Raw genomic sequence first — 14,008 nt, forward strand, 5'->3', positions numbered from 1 at the left:
TCCGAGATGACACTTCCTCGGTTTTCTCAGTTTTAGTTCCATCATCCATCACTTCTTCCGTTGGCTCCTCTTCCAAAGCCGACACATACAAACCATTTCCCACATTATTCTTCTCATCGGAGTCCAACAACTCCTCCTCGTCTTCCCCGAAGGGTTCCACAATCAAACTCTCTTTGAGCCCAGACCCGATCATGGTCACCCTATGGTTAGGCAAGGGATTACGCCTAGTGGAAGGGTTTGCTGACGAAGGGTCATCTATCTTCTTTTCCTCAATCAAATTTTGAATCTCATGCTTCAACCTCTCACAGTTCTCAATAGTGTCCCCGTAGTTGCTATGGAACTTACAGTACCCCCTAGCTTGCATCTGAGCAGTAGACGGTGCTATGCCATTAGGAGTGAGGGCTTTCAACAATCCCCTTTTCTGCAATCGTACGAAAACTTTTGCGTAGCTTTGATCAAACTTGGCGAACTGCCTCTTCTCGATAGCGTTAAGTTCAAGAACTTTCACTGTGGCTGATTCTGTACTCGCACTTGGCCCTTCGGCACTATATCCAGACTTCGTCCACTTAGTGTAAGCTTTCTTCGGCTCTCCATCCCCCTCAACTGTCAAGGCACAACTATACATCTGATTGAAATCGGTAAAAGGCATATACCGCAGCTCATTCTTAATATACGGCAATGTGTTGCCCACTACCATTCGGATTTGATCCTGCTCAAGCGGCTTCTGCTTCATAATTTCCGCCTTGGCTCTCCACCTCCTCACAAAATCGGAAAAAGACTCATTAGCTTATTACTTAGTGCTTTCCAGTTCCTTTAGAGTAACCTCAAGCATAGTGTTGAAACTATACTGAGCGATGAATGATTTCGCCAACTCCTTCCAATCTCTCTTCGTCACCATCGGCAACGCATGAAACCATATGAGGGCAGCCCCCTCCAGATAAGTATTAAACAGCCCCAGGACTTGATCCTCAGTCAGGATCGTGTGTTTTATCACAGCAACATACTGATTCATGTGGGCAGTGGGATCCCCAGTTCCATCGAACTTTTTCATGTCAGGGAGCCGAAATTTCAAAGGCAAAGCGGTTGCCGATAAACAGTTCTTCAAGTTATAAAAGTCCTGACTCCCGGAACTTCCCCCACGTAGATCCTGCACCTCCTGAGTGATGTGTTGCTTCCACTCCTCTTCCTTAGCTTTCTATTTCTCAAGCTGTTTTCGGATATAATCCTGATAGTCGTCCTCGTTCCCAAAGCGAGGACCATCGTTCACCTCATTCTCAGCGTGCTTACTGCCACTCTTGTCATCCTTCATGGCCAACTTAGCTATCTGGGCCACTATCGCGGCTAACTGCTCATTAATGTTATTCACAGAGTTTTCCAATCCGGCCACTTTTTCATCGGTCGTAGACATACTGACGGAAGAATGAGTATACCCGGATGAAGATGAATCAGAAGCCACAATTGCCGATTCGGAACTGTCAATCTGTAACTGATCAAACTGCCTAACTAGCCGACTGCTCTCACGGAACCACAACCGCTTAATGATGACATCTGCGCGAACAGTATCCATTAGTATGTATGCATGGTTTTATATGCATGATTTGTGGTGTGTGCGTTTATTTATTTACGGATATATAAGATAAGAAGAACAAACGTTAGTCTAATTACACGTATCACAGCATCTCTCTTCCACCCTTATTTCTCCACGCACTCGATGGTCCAAGTCTCTTTCCTAGGATTTTGGTTTGGGGCTCACATTGCGGTCCAGGGGACGCGTGATGTCGTCGATTATTGCGGAAAAGTAAATCATCCATCAGACAATACAGTTCGTTTTGACGTATCAACATTCAGTGACTAAGATACCGACCAAGTTGGATTGTCCTTTTGGAATAACTCGTCTTTTGTCATTTTGCGAGACGCATTAGTTCGGGTTTTGACTCCCTTTGAGCGCATCTCGGTTTTTTAGACGTGGTACGAGTTATTCTTCTGGTTCAATCGTTCGTTATTGACAATGACTCATTCCCTTTCATTCGCGTGGGTTCGTGTCTCGATTTTTAGATTACGACGGGATCTATTGGATCTATCGAGAGACGTAACCACGTGTTCATTCAGTGATGAAATCACTTTTTGGATTTTATTTTAAGGAACAGACTCATTGCGTAACGTGTTTGTTTTTTAGCGTCAAGAATCCGTTTGCTCGTTTTGGCTACGTGAGAAGACGGCGAGTCTTATTTGAGCGCACGGTAATCTTTCGGCTAGCAACAAATTTTATTTCTTCCAATTTACGGGATATATCACCCTAGCGTGGTTATAGAAAATCAACGTTTCGTTTAATCGCATGCTTATTCGCAGCAGGGATATTACCGTTCTTTTTTATTTAGGCGCGAGTTAAGCAAACACGCAGATCGGGCCATATTTCTTGTAGTTTTGGTAACGGTCGAAGTGATCGAGCCATTAATCAAACCCACAGTCTCGTTCATATGGCGCAATTATAAGGTTTTAGCTTAATTCGGCTTTATGATTTTAAACAGCGTACATACCGGCTCGAGGCACGTGTTTAACGGTATTGGTTCATTTTCTTTAACTACCCTCGGGATGGATATACATCGTAGATATAGGATGACTTTGGTCGTTTGTTTATTTTTGCTTTTCTTTTATTTTTTTAGTCACTTTTGCGGACACGTCCATTTCTCTTAAGAACGACACAAGGCATAATGTAAGAGCTCGTCTTTGTTTCGGAAGGGACGGGCCACGTTTGCGAAACTCTTTACGTTACAACGGGGTCATTCGAAACAGAAATGTTCTTTGTTTTCGTTTCGTCATAATCTCGTTTTATCCCAACCTATTTAAAGAATGTGAATAACGGCTACTGTTAATATAGTCTTTTGAATCGAGATATAACTATCCATAATACCAAACCAACTCATACTAATACGTGCTTACATCATAACATATTTTCTGAACATGTGCCTTCTTCGGGACACGGAAAGGGACCAGGCGGGTCGCACAAGTTCATTCATACGAGATGACTAAGTCGTCTTTAGTTCGAATCGTTTTGATGTTTTGGGGTAGTTTGTATATCGGTTTAAGAGTATATATTAACGTATCGTTTCATTTTCTTTACATATTTTAGGATTAGACACGTATCATGGCAATTTGAAAACACGAACTGATTCATTTATCACATCAAAAATGGTAACGGGTAATCCTATGGCAACTTCTAAGGCTACTATATGCTGACACAGCTGATCACGGGACCTCACAAGACCGCACAAATTCGCCCCTAACGAATGGATGGGGACCCTTTGGCGCCTTATTGTAAGGGGGAACTTACACTAGCCTCTTTCGAGCGACGAATGGACTCTCGCTAGAGGTTTCGCAGAAATTACCCAAAAGGTTTGCAATAATGCTTATGAATGCATACGAAAAGAAATAATACGATCCGTCCCCATTAAGGGCTTAATACACGCCTTTCGGAATCAAATTTCTCGCTTCCCTAGCAGAGTCGCCACTTGTTAGACGAGGTGCCGCGGCCTAATCTCCCGGGCGGACCGGGGGGTGGACACCTCATGGCGACGTAAGCGGTGATTGGCGCCGAAAGCAACCAATCGTGGAATCAAGCTGCTCGGCAGGATCGGAGCTCGGAGTATGGAAGAGTCGCCACCCACGAATGGGAAAATGAACACCGATCCTTTGCGGGAGACCGGTGAGGGTTCGAGAAACTTAGGTATGAGCCGAGAAGGCTAGCTCCTTTCCGGAGAAAGGCTACTAGGCACCCCGATATCGCCCGGTTATGAACCACCGGCCTCCTACTCAGCGTGTTAGGCGATAACGGACTAATCGCATATTTCTTTAAGTTTAAAATTCATTTGAAACCTTTTTTTTCTCGTTTTGAAAACCGTTTTGAGCATATATTATTGAAAACCATTTTGGTAAAGAATTACCCATTTACATCAGTTCAAAATACATAGGAGAGAGAGGGGGAGAAGAAAGAATCGATTTGTTTACAACGTGATTTATGCTTCGTATTACACACTAACTCTAAACTAATCTCACTCTCCAAAAACGAGTTTATTTACATGGTTCGTACCTTAATCGCCGTTGGAACGATTTAGGTACGTTTCAAAAACCCCATTGATTTACATGGCATCTACTCGAATCGCCGTTGGAACGACTCAAGCGTTTGAAGACGTGGGATAAAGAATTTTAACCCAAAAACGTGGTTAGGCATACAAGTCAATTTATTTTGTACAAATCATTTAAGAAAACGATTCAAAACTTTATTATTTACAATAAAAACGATTTTAATTACAAGGTTCGCCTAATCCGTCGTTGGAACGGATTAAGGTTTCAACACGTGATATTTTGGAAATAGTTTAAAAAGGTCAAGAAAACGTCATTTACACTTTAAGAATATCTAGAAAACTTAAATTTAAATAAACCAATTAAAGTCTCTTTTTGTGATTTTATTTTCCCTTTTTTCACTCAATCAACTCTTTATTCACACATAATTACACCAATGAACCAATTAAACCAAAATTTACCAAGTAAAACTCATTTGGAATATATACATGTATACCAAAAATAAAATAGAAATACATGTATATATATATATATGATTTTATCTAAAAATAAGGATATATTTATATATAAAAATAAGTGAGAAATACTATATGATATAATAAAGAAAATGAAAAAGAATACAAAATATAATACATTTTCATCCTAATTAAAACTATGTAAAAGTAATGGAAGACCATAAATGCAAAAAATTGATACAATAAGTATATAGAAAACCCCTCCCCAAATAATAGCTAAACCCCACATTTTGATAACCCAAAAATATATATATATATATATATGTACAAATAATGAATCAAAACAAATTAAATTTCAAATGTGCAGTAAATAACTACATAATAGATAATTCATAGTTATATGACCCCAAAAATAATTTTTATAATCATATTATATAATTACATACTTATATATATAAGAATCCAATACCAAAAGATTGAGAAAATGGGTTAAAAAGATGAATTTTCGTTTTTCAGCAGATTACCGACGGAAAATCCGTCGCCAATCTGTCATTACTGACAGAAAAGGGAGAATTACAGCAGCAGTCCAAAACTTTTCAGATTCGTTCAAAAGCTTTAAATTAAGTCTAATTCGATCGTTTTGGATCTCCGAACTACCAAAAATGGATCATAGTCTATAACGGAGTTTCCTAAAACGACGTTTTTATTTTAAAACGTTATTTGGAAATATCTTTTTAAACTTATAATCACAACGTTTTTTAATACCCGAACTACCTTTTAATCGGATCACGATTCATATTGGGATATCAAAACGAGGTTTTTTATTTTAAAACAAAACCGAATTTTTATTTAACACGGGATAAAAATAAATAAATACGGAAAATTAAATAAAACGTGACAAATAAATAAACAACTAAATAAATAAAACTATAACATGAAAAATAAATAAATAAAGGAAATAAATTAAATAAAACGAGTCTAGTCCTCGGATAATACCTCAAGTTCGGTATTGACGGTCGAAGTCGGTTGATTCCCCAAATCGTGATTTTCCGGGTTTTTTGTGTTTTTCGTCTTTTTTAGTAAAAATTTAACTTTTGGGAAATTCGGACTTTTTGAGAAAAAAAAATGTTTTTCTAAAAAAAAATCACTTTCTCTCTCTAAAAATGTCTAGAGTGAGAAAGTCTCCAAAAATTCCTCTCCAAATGCATTGGGATCCGTGCCTTAAATAGGCAACGGATCCCGGAAGCTTTGGGCGATGCCCAAATAAAATTGGGCATCGCCCAAAGCTGGTTGGGCGAACGCCCAACCTAGTTGGGCGAACGCCCAACTTATGTTGGGCGAACGCCCAACTTTCATTGGGCGGACGCCCAACTTCAATTGGGCGTGCGCCCAACCAGCGTTGGGCGTGCTTGCCCAGCAGCCGTCGGGCGTGCGCCCCGCGCTGTCGAGCGTGCGCCCCACGGTCGTCGAGCGCGCGCTCCGCGCTGCCGGGCGTGCGTGCCCAGCGGGCATCGAGCGTGCGCTCCACGCTGCCGGGCGTGCGTCCAACTGTCGTCGGACACGCGTCGGCTGCCGCTAGGCGCTCGCACCACGTCGCTGAGCACTCGCGAGCCGTCCACTTGACGACCGCGACTCACATTAACTTTTCTTTTCTTATTATATATTTTTGTTTTAAAACTTCCGGAATCAACCGCTTCGCCCGTCTTGTTTACAGGTTTTCGTCACAGGTCCTCCGACTCGGTGTCTTCAGCCGTCTGGACCCTTGATATGAATTAGGGAATTTAAAGAATCTAGAGAGCTTCCTGTGGTGTTTCTTCTTTGAGGGACGACAGTCACATTTGCTATCCTTGCACTTGATATGTAGGTAAGATTTGTTGCAAAATTTCTGAGCAAGATTTCTTTGGGACATGATATTGCTGAAGAGGCGTTGTTGCTCACACAATTTCTCTAGAGCAAGAAGAGTGAATTGGTGAATTTCCCCAATGCTGATGTCAGCGAAATTTCTGCCTGTAGCTGTGATTTGACGTTGTAACTCTGGTTGGAGTTCGGTTGGTAGAGAGGCAATGTAAGTGTACCGAAGATTCGGATCATTATACCCATTTAGCATGTAGTACCTCTTCACCATTCTTTGATAATGAAAGTCTAGATCTTTTTTCTTCAAAGAGCAGCATTTCATATCAAAGAATTCTTGTTTCATCTGGTTGTGATATTTTTTAGGATCGCCGATGAACTGTTGATGGATCTCTCCCAGAGCATGACTAGCCGTTGGAAGATTGAGAAAGGCGGCCATCTTGTATGGTCCAAGACTTTGGTACCATTCTCGAAGCGTGTCTGTAAACCAGGAGAATACTCTGGGACAGTGGTGAGATGGTTAATCATGGAAGCCATATTGGAAAACATAGGTTGTTTGTCTTTTGAGGGCCTGTGATGTTTTGGCTTCGGAGAATCTTCTTCAAATGAGCCGGAAGAAGATAAAACTTTTGTGGGTGGAGCTTGAAGTTGTTCATGGATCATCTGAAAAATAGTATATGTTTGTGCTGGAGGTGGAAAAGGTGAAAAATGATGAGGGGATCTGGAAAAGGGATCCACAAATTCTGGAGGAGAAGTTGAAGGTTGAGATTGAACCTTTGCCAAGTCTGCTTCTACTTGAGCTAACTGATCTTTTAACCTCCTAATCTCAGCTTCTTTCTAGTTGAATTCTTGACCAAATCTTCGCTGAGAGAACAAAGTTCGAAGATTGTTGTCAACCTTTTGGATCTGCTGTGTCAGATCTTTCTGCGTTTTGAGTGCAAACTCTGTCAAAGAATCAACCTTTTGGGACATGTGTTTCTGGGAGGAAACCATATGCTCAAGCTTGTGATCAATCTTTTGAAGGTAATTATTCTGGGCTATGGCATTGTCAGTCTGCCAGTTTAGCACAGACTCAAAGGGTTTAGGTTCTTCAAGATGGCCAGTATGGGTAACAGTATGGGAAGGTATGTAAGGAAAGGATACTGTTTTAGACTGGGTGTTGGTTTGTTTTGTCAAAGGTGGGAAATCTTCTGGGGTAAAACTGGTGTTCATCATGCATGGTTGTACAAGAGGTGGTAGTTCTGGAGAATAAACAGGTGGAGAAGGATGACACCGTCTTTTTAATTTTGCAAGAAATTCAAGCTCCCTTTTGTAGATTGCAAGAGGCTTTAGATAAGCTGGGGTGACCTTAAATTGAGGGTCTGGAGTGATATCTTTTCTAGGATGGATACCGATCCAGGGTGCATCATCATCATCAGGCTTTGTCGGAGCTCTGGTTGAGGACGAGCGACATGCTCCTTTTTTGGATGGCTTTGCTGTTTTCTTATGCGAGTAATTATCGCAAGATTCATCATCAGAATCAAGATCTTCTACACATGTACACGATGGATCACACATCCCACTACCGGGAACATCCCAGATGAAATGACCATCTATGTGTGAAACATAGGTGTGTCGACCATCAGGCCCAAAACTATGGATGGGAATCTTCTTTTCTCTAGGAAAAGAGGCCGGAGAGATCATTATGGCTTGGTGAAAAGAGTGCCTTGGGGGTTGGAAAACTATCTTTACCAGTCCATCTTCCCTGTTCTGAAAAGATGAAGAAGTGGTTTGGACAGGTTGAGAAATCTGGTGCAATTTCTCATATGCAGTGAGCCATTCAAGAGGCATCAACTGAGTAAGCTCTTCCCTGGAGATCTGGCGAGGGATTTGTACAATTGTTGGATTGCATCTTCTTTCGCAATTAAGAACAAGGCTTCAGATGAAGTACTCTGTGTTGGCATGTCAAGTGCATGATTCTGGAGCCGATAAATGAGTTGGTGGTGAACTGTTGCTGCAACAGCTGTAGAGATTTGTTCAGCACCAATTAGTTGTACTTGAATCTTAAAGGTGGAAGGAAGGTTTGGGTCATGTAATGAAAGGTTGAAGTTTGGAAAAAATGTTAGAACAAAACTACCGGCATTGAGCGTTTTTAAAACTGTGCCGATGACAGCATGTTCAAACTTAAGAAATCTAGTATCCAACAGGCTTACTCGTGCTGTGACTGGGAGACCCTTCCTACCATGAAGAGTCAGAATAATACGTATTGCACCAAGGTGGAATGGGAGTATCCTTCTTGCCTCCATTTAGATATGAAAGAAGTAGGAATCTCCAAGGTTACATATTGCTCTGCACTGGTAGCCTTTAGAGAACATTGGTCCATTTTGGAAGTTTGGACATATTCTTTAGCATGCGGTCGTCTGGTGGAGATTAAAGACCTGATACTTCTTGTGATAGAAGAATCACGCCTATAAATGTTGTATGGATTGATCAAGGGTAAGTTGGTTGAGTGGATTTGAGCATCTTCTGGAACATAAGAGTATTCCACAAGATTTTCAATTTTTGAGGTTTTGGTTTGTCGAAAGGATGATGGGATAGAAAGAGAAGAAGAAAGTTGAATGGGATTAGAAGTAGAAGTTGAAGGTGATTCCATGATTGAATGATCTTTCCTCTGTACTCCTTAATTTAATCAATCATACCTTTATCTTATGGCTCTGATACCAGAGACTGGGAGCTCCTGCAATTCACACCGAAACGAAGGCCTCTTACACTCTTAATGGCCACGACATGGTTCTTTTATTGCAAGGAGACCAGAACCTAGGATCATTACTTAAGATATGATATGACTAAACTAAATTAAGAAAGTACTTTGGAAAGAGAGAAGGATTTAGAAAGCCATAACTTTTATTACAAAGAGTATTTTACAATGGAAGCAAAGGATGATCTTACAAATGAGCTAAGGCTTCCTTATATAGGAAAAACCTTAGGAACAAGACAAAATAAAAAGATAAGAATAACATCTTATCTTGCTTACACACCACTCATCACACCATTATCTTTTTGAAAGATAAGATAAGAATCTTACCTTTCTTACACACCACACCATTATCTTTAAGAAAGATAAGAATCTTATCTTTCTTATTACACATCACATCACACTAGATTATTATTGCAAGAAAAATACAAACTTGATACTTAAACCACAACTTTTTGGACAAATGACACTTATGTCTTCTGGATATTTTCATATGTAATGACTAGGAGAGAGATTGAAGTTCTTCCAGTCTTCATCATCCGAATCAATGTCGCCATACAGAGATTCGTACCATGGTCCTTTCCTTACTCGTGGGTCCGGATAGGGGTCTTGGGAATCTTGGAAGTAATGAGGTGGAACTTGAGGTTCTTGAGTTGACACTTGAGTTGCTTGAGGTGGCACTTGAGTTGCTTGAGGTGGCACTTGAGTTGCTTGAGGTGGTCTTGATCTGGAAGAAGATGATTGTCCTGGTTCTGGTTGTCGTTGTGAAGCCATAAATGGAGTCCGATTTGACACTAAGTGAATGTTGACTGGCTTGGCAGGGTACAAAGTTGTACTAAGAATTTGGTTAGCATTGAGATCATAACCATTAAGGCAATAAAGATAATTTTTGAGTGCCATTTTTTCATTGCCTTTGGTTTCCTGTATTGGAGTTAAAAAAGTATTCCACTCATAAGCTTCATTTTGAGTCCAAAATTTCCCTTGCATGTCTTGGAAGTATGGGCTGTGGATGATAAAGACTGCACTGGTTGATAAATGGGACGTTGCACTATCCCAGAGCTTGAGTCTTTCAATTATTTTCTGGAGTTCCTTTCGCCACCACGAAAGGGGGGCATACCAGTCCATTAAAGTCCATAATAGAGAATCACATTGCTGTTCTTCATGGAGGTGATGAAACATTTCCAAGACTGGTATTTCAATGGCAATAGAATAGAGAACCGTTAAGCACCAAATGCACCATAATTCGGAAGAGAGGAGATCTTGTGTGGGTTTCAGACGGAAAAGGATAAGGAAAGGGCAATCTTGGTAAAATTCATCAGGTTTAGGGAGGTTCCTTACAGTGAGGAAGTCTTTGAAGTGAACAAACAGGTGGGTTTTGGCATAGCACTGAATCTCAAAAATATTTTTGAAATTAGTTCTAGGAGGAAAGGGGTGAAGGGCTACAGGATTCTTAGGAGTAGAGGATGCAATGAAGATGAAAGGTAGGGAGGCTATAGAGGTAATAAGTGAAGGTTGTGGTCTGGAAAGTAAGTCTGGGATGAGGTTCTGATTTCCTTTTATATGCTCCACATGGAAGTCATATTTTGCAAACCAGTCCTTAAGTCTCAATAATTGTTGGCTAGGGAGAGACTTATTTTTAAATTCAAGGATTTTCGGAAAAGATGAGTTATCCATTTTGACAGTGAAATGATGGTCGATGAGATGGAATTCAAATTTCTTTATACCATTTTTTACCGCAAGAATCTCTTTGATCGTGGTGTGATAATGTTGCTCTGCATCTTTGAATTGTCCACTAGCATGTCCACAGTAATGAGAAGTTCCATCAACTTCTTCAATAAGCAATGCACCCCAATGTTCATCACTAGCATCTGTTTGTAAAACACGCTTTCCAATGCCAGGTATCTTTAATGGTGGAGGATTTTGAGCCACAACTTTAAGTTGCTGAACAGCTTTAGTTTGGACGTGACTCCACGATGGGGCATTCTTTTTCAGCATCTTTGATAATTGGCTAGTGTGCTCAGAGACATGAGGGATGAATTCCCGGATGTAATTGATGATTCCCAAGAATTGCTGAATTTGCTTTACAGAAAGATTCTCATCAGGGAATCTCAATAATTCTTGAGAAATGTGGGGTCCAGGCTGATATTGGCCATCATGGAAGCTCATGTCTAAAAACTCCACTGAGTCTTGTCCAATAGTGCTCTTCTTTTCAGAAAGCATTATGCCATGTTGATCTACAATGTGCTGGAATTGGACCAAAAGACTATTATGGGCTTGGACGTCTTTTGAGAAGAGTAAGATATCATCAATGTAGATAAGAGCACTATGAAGGATGGGCTCAAAAATCTTGATCATGGCCTTTTGAAACAGAGATGGGGCTGTTTTTAGCCCGAAAGGCATAACTCTCCATTGATATTGGGCTGTAGGAATGCAAAATGCCGTCTTGTAACGATCTTCTGGATGAATCCCAAGCTGCCAAAAACCTGCTTTGAGATCAAATTTTGAAAAGATATGGGCTTCATTAAGATGGACAAATAAGGAATTAATCCTTGGAAGGGGAAATTTGTCATCTCTTAGAAATCCATTGAGAGGCTTGTAGTCAATCACAAGCCTTTTCTTTGCACGAACTATTTCTGACCGCTTCTCGACATAAAATGCTTGACAAGCCCAAGGAGATGTGGTTGGCTCTATCAAGCCTTGTTGCAACAATTGAGCACATTCTTCTTTTGCCAGGAGAAGGTCAGCAGGTGTCATGCCCGGATGCGTTGCCTTTGTAGGATTGACATCTTCATTAAGCTTGAAAGGCAATTTGATGAAGAAATCTTTATTTTTCCAAAGTGGTGAGGGATGCGAGAATTGCGAGTGGGAATCAGCACATGACTTCAAGAGAAGTTTTGTAATTTGTTAAAAATCTGGTGAGACTTCAGCTAGGGAGTACATCTTAGGGACGCATGTGTACAATTTTAATTGTCGTTTGAAACGAATCCCTTCAGGAAGAATTTGTAACCCTTTAGCTTTCTGGTAGACATCAAAACCAACTAAGATGTCTTTGTCTGGAAGTGCCGACCCAAGGACTTTGACCCAAATGATACAGTTAGGGAAAAACTGAATCCCAATGGGTTTTTTGGATCTGAGTGTAGTGGAAAATACCTTGCCATCTGCAGCCTTGAAATACTCATAGTGGGTTTCCCATGAGGTATTAGGCAAAATTGATGGATTAACCATTGTCTTTTGAGCCCCAGTATTCATAAGACCAATAACAGAAATGGGTCTGTCATATTTGGACGGCAATAGATGAATATTTACCAGGGGATAAGTGGGAGTAAGACTCTCTGATGAGCATGATTGTAGGGAATAGATGGGAAGCAAATCATCAGAAACTGGAAAATCATCATCAGAATCTTCTGAAGAAGAAGAATCTGTATAATCTTCAAGGGCGAAGATGGTTTCTGGTGTTGCTTCATCTTGCTCTGAGTATAAGGATTCAACATCTGCATCTTCAAGACTGTAGGAAAGTTGTTGGACCAATTTTTGAGCCTTTTGTGGCTGATTTGGACATTTACGAGCGTAATGCCCCTTTTGCACAAATGTAACACCGATCAGTCCGCTTATTCCTGTTGGTCTTTTTCTTGAAAAACTTGAATCGTTTCTGCCGTCTGGACCCTTGATATGAATTAGGGAATTTAGAGAATCTAGAGAGCTTCCTGTGGTGTTTCTTCTTTGAGGGACGACAGTCACATTTGCTATCTTTGCACTTGATATGTATGTAAGATTTGTTGCAAAATTTCTGAGCAAGATTTCTTTGGGACATGATATTGCTGAAGAGGCGTTGTTGCTCACACAATTTCTCTAGAGCATGAAGAGTGAATTGGTGAATTTCCCCAATGCTGATGTCAGCGAAATTTCTGCCTGTAGCTGTGATGAGACGTTGTAACTCTGGTTGGAGTTCGGTTGGTAGAGAGGCAATGTAAGTGTACCGAAGATTCGGATCATTATACCCATTTAGCATGTAGTACCTCTTCACCATTCTTTGATAATGAAAGTCTAGATCTTTTTTCTTCAAAGAGCAGCATTTCATATCAAAGAATTCTTGTTTCATCTGGTTGTGATATTTTTTAGGATCGCCGATGAACTGTTGATGGATCTCTCCCAGAGCATGACTAGCCGTTGGAAGATTGAGAAAGGCGGCCATCTTGTATGGTCCAAGACTTTGGTACCATTCTCGAAGCGTGCCTATAAACCGGGAGATAAATTCAGTTAGCACCTCCTTCATGGTGACATCTTGTTTAGTCATTTGCAAATCTATCCATGCTGCCATTTCATGGAGATGGTCTCTCCATCGATGAGGAGGGAGATGATCAAATGTGAACCAAGGACTAGATGTTGGCTTGGTAGTTTTAGGTTCTTCATAGAACATAAAATCTTCATCAGCTGGTTCTTCAACTGTGGGTTCTGTCACACCAGAGGTTGGTGCAGAAGAATGTTGTTCATCAGCCATGAGTATCTGAGTAATATCAGTAATATCAGCATCAGGTTCTGAAGGAAGATCTTCAGATGTTCCTTCTGAGGAGTCTGTAGAATACTCCGGGACAGTGGTGAGATGGTTAATCATGGAAGCCATATTGGAAAACATAGGTTGTTTGTCTTTTGAGGGCCTGTGATGTTTTGGCTTCGGAGAATCTTCTTCAAATGAGCCGGAAGAAGATAAAACTTTTGTGGGTGGAGCTTGAAGTTGTTCATGGATCATCTGAAAAGGAGTATATGTTTGTGCTGGAGGTGGAAAAGGTGAAAAATGATGAGGGGGTCTGGAAAAGGGATCCACAAATTCTGGAGGAGAAGTTGAAGGTTGAGATTGAACCTTTGCCAAGTCTGCTTCTACTTGAGCTAA

Source organism: Euphorbia lathyris, chromosome 5 (genome assembly GCF_963576675.1).
Source record: "Euphorbia lathyris chromosome 5, ddEupLath1.1, whole genome shotgun sequence".
Classification (NCBI taxonomy): domain Eukaryota; kingdom Viridiplantae; phylum Streptophyta; class Magnoliopsida; order Malpighiales; family Euphorbiaceae; genus Euphorbia; species Euphorbia lathyris.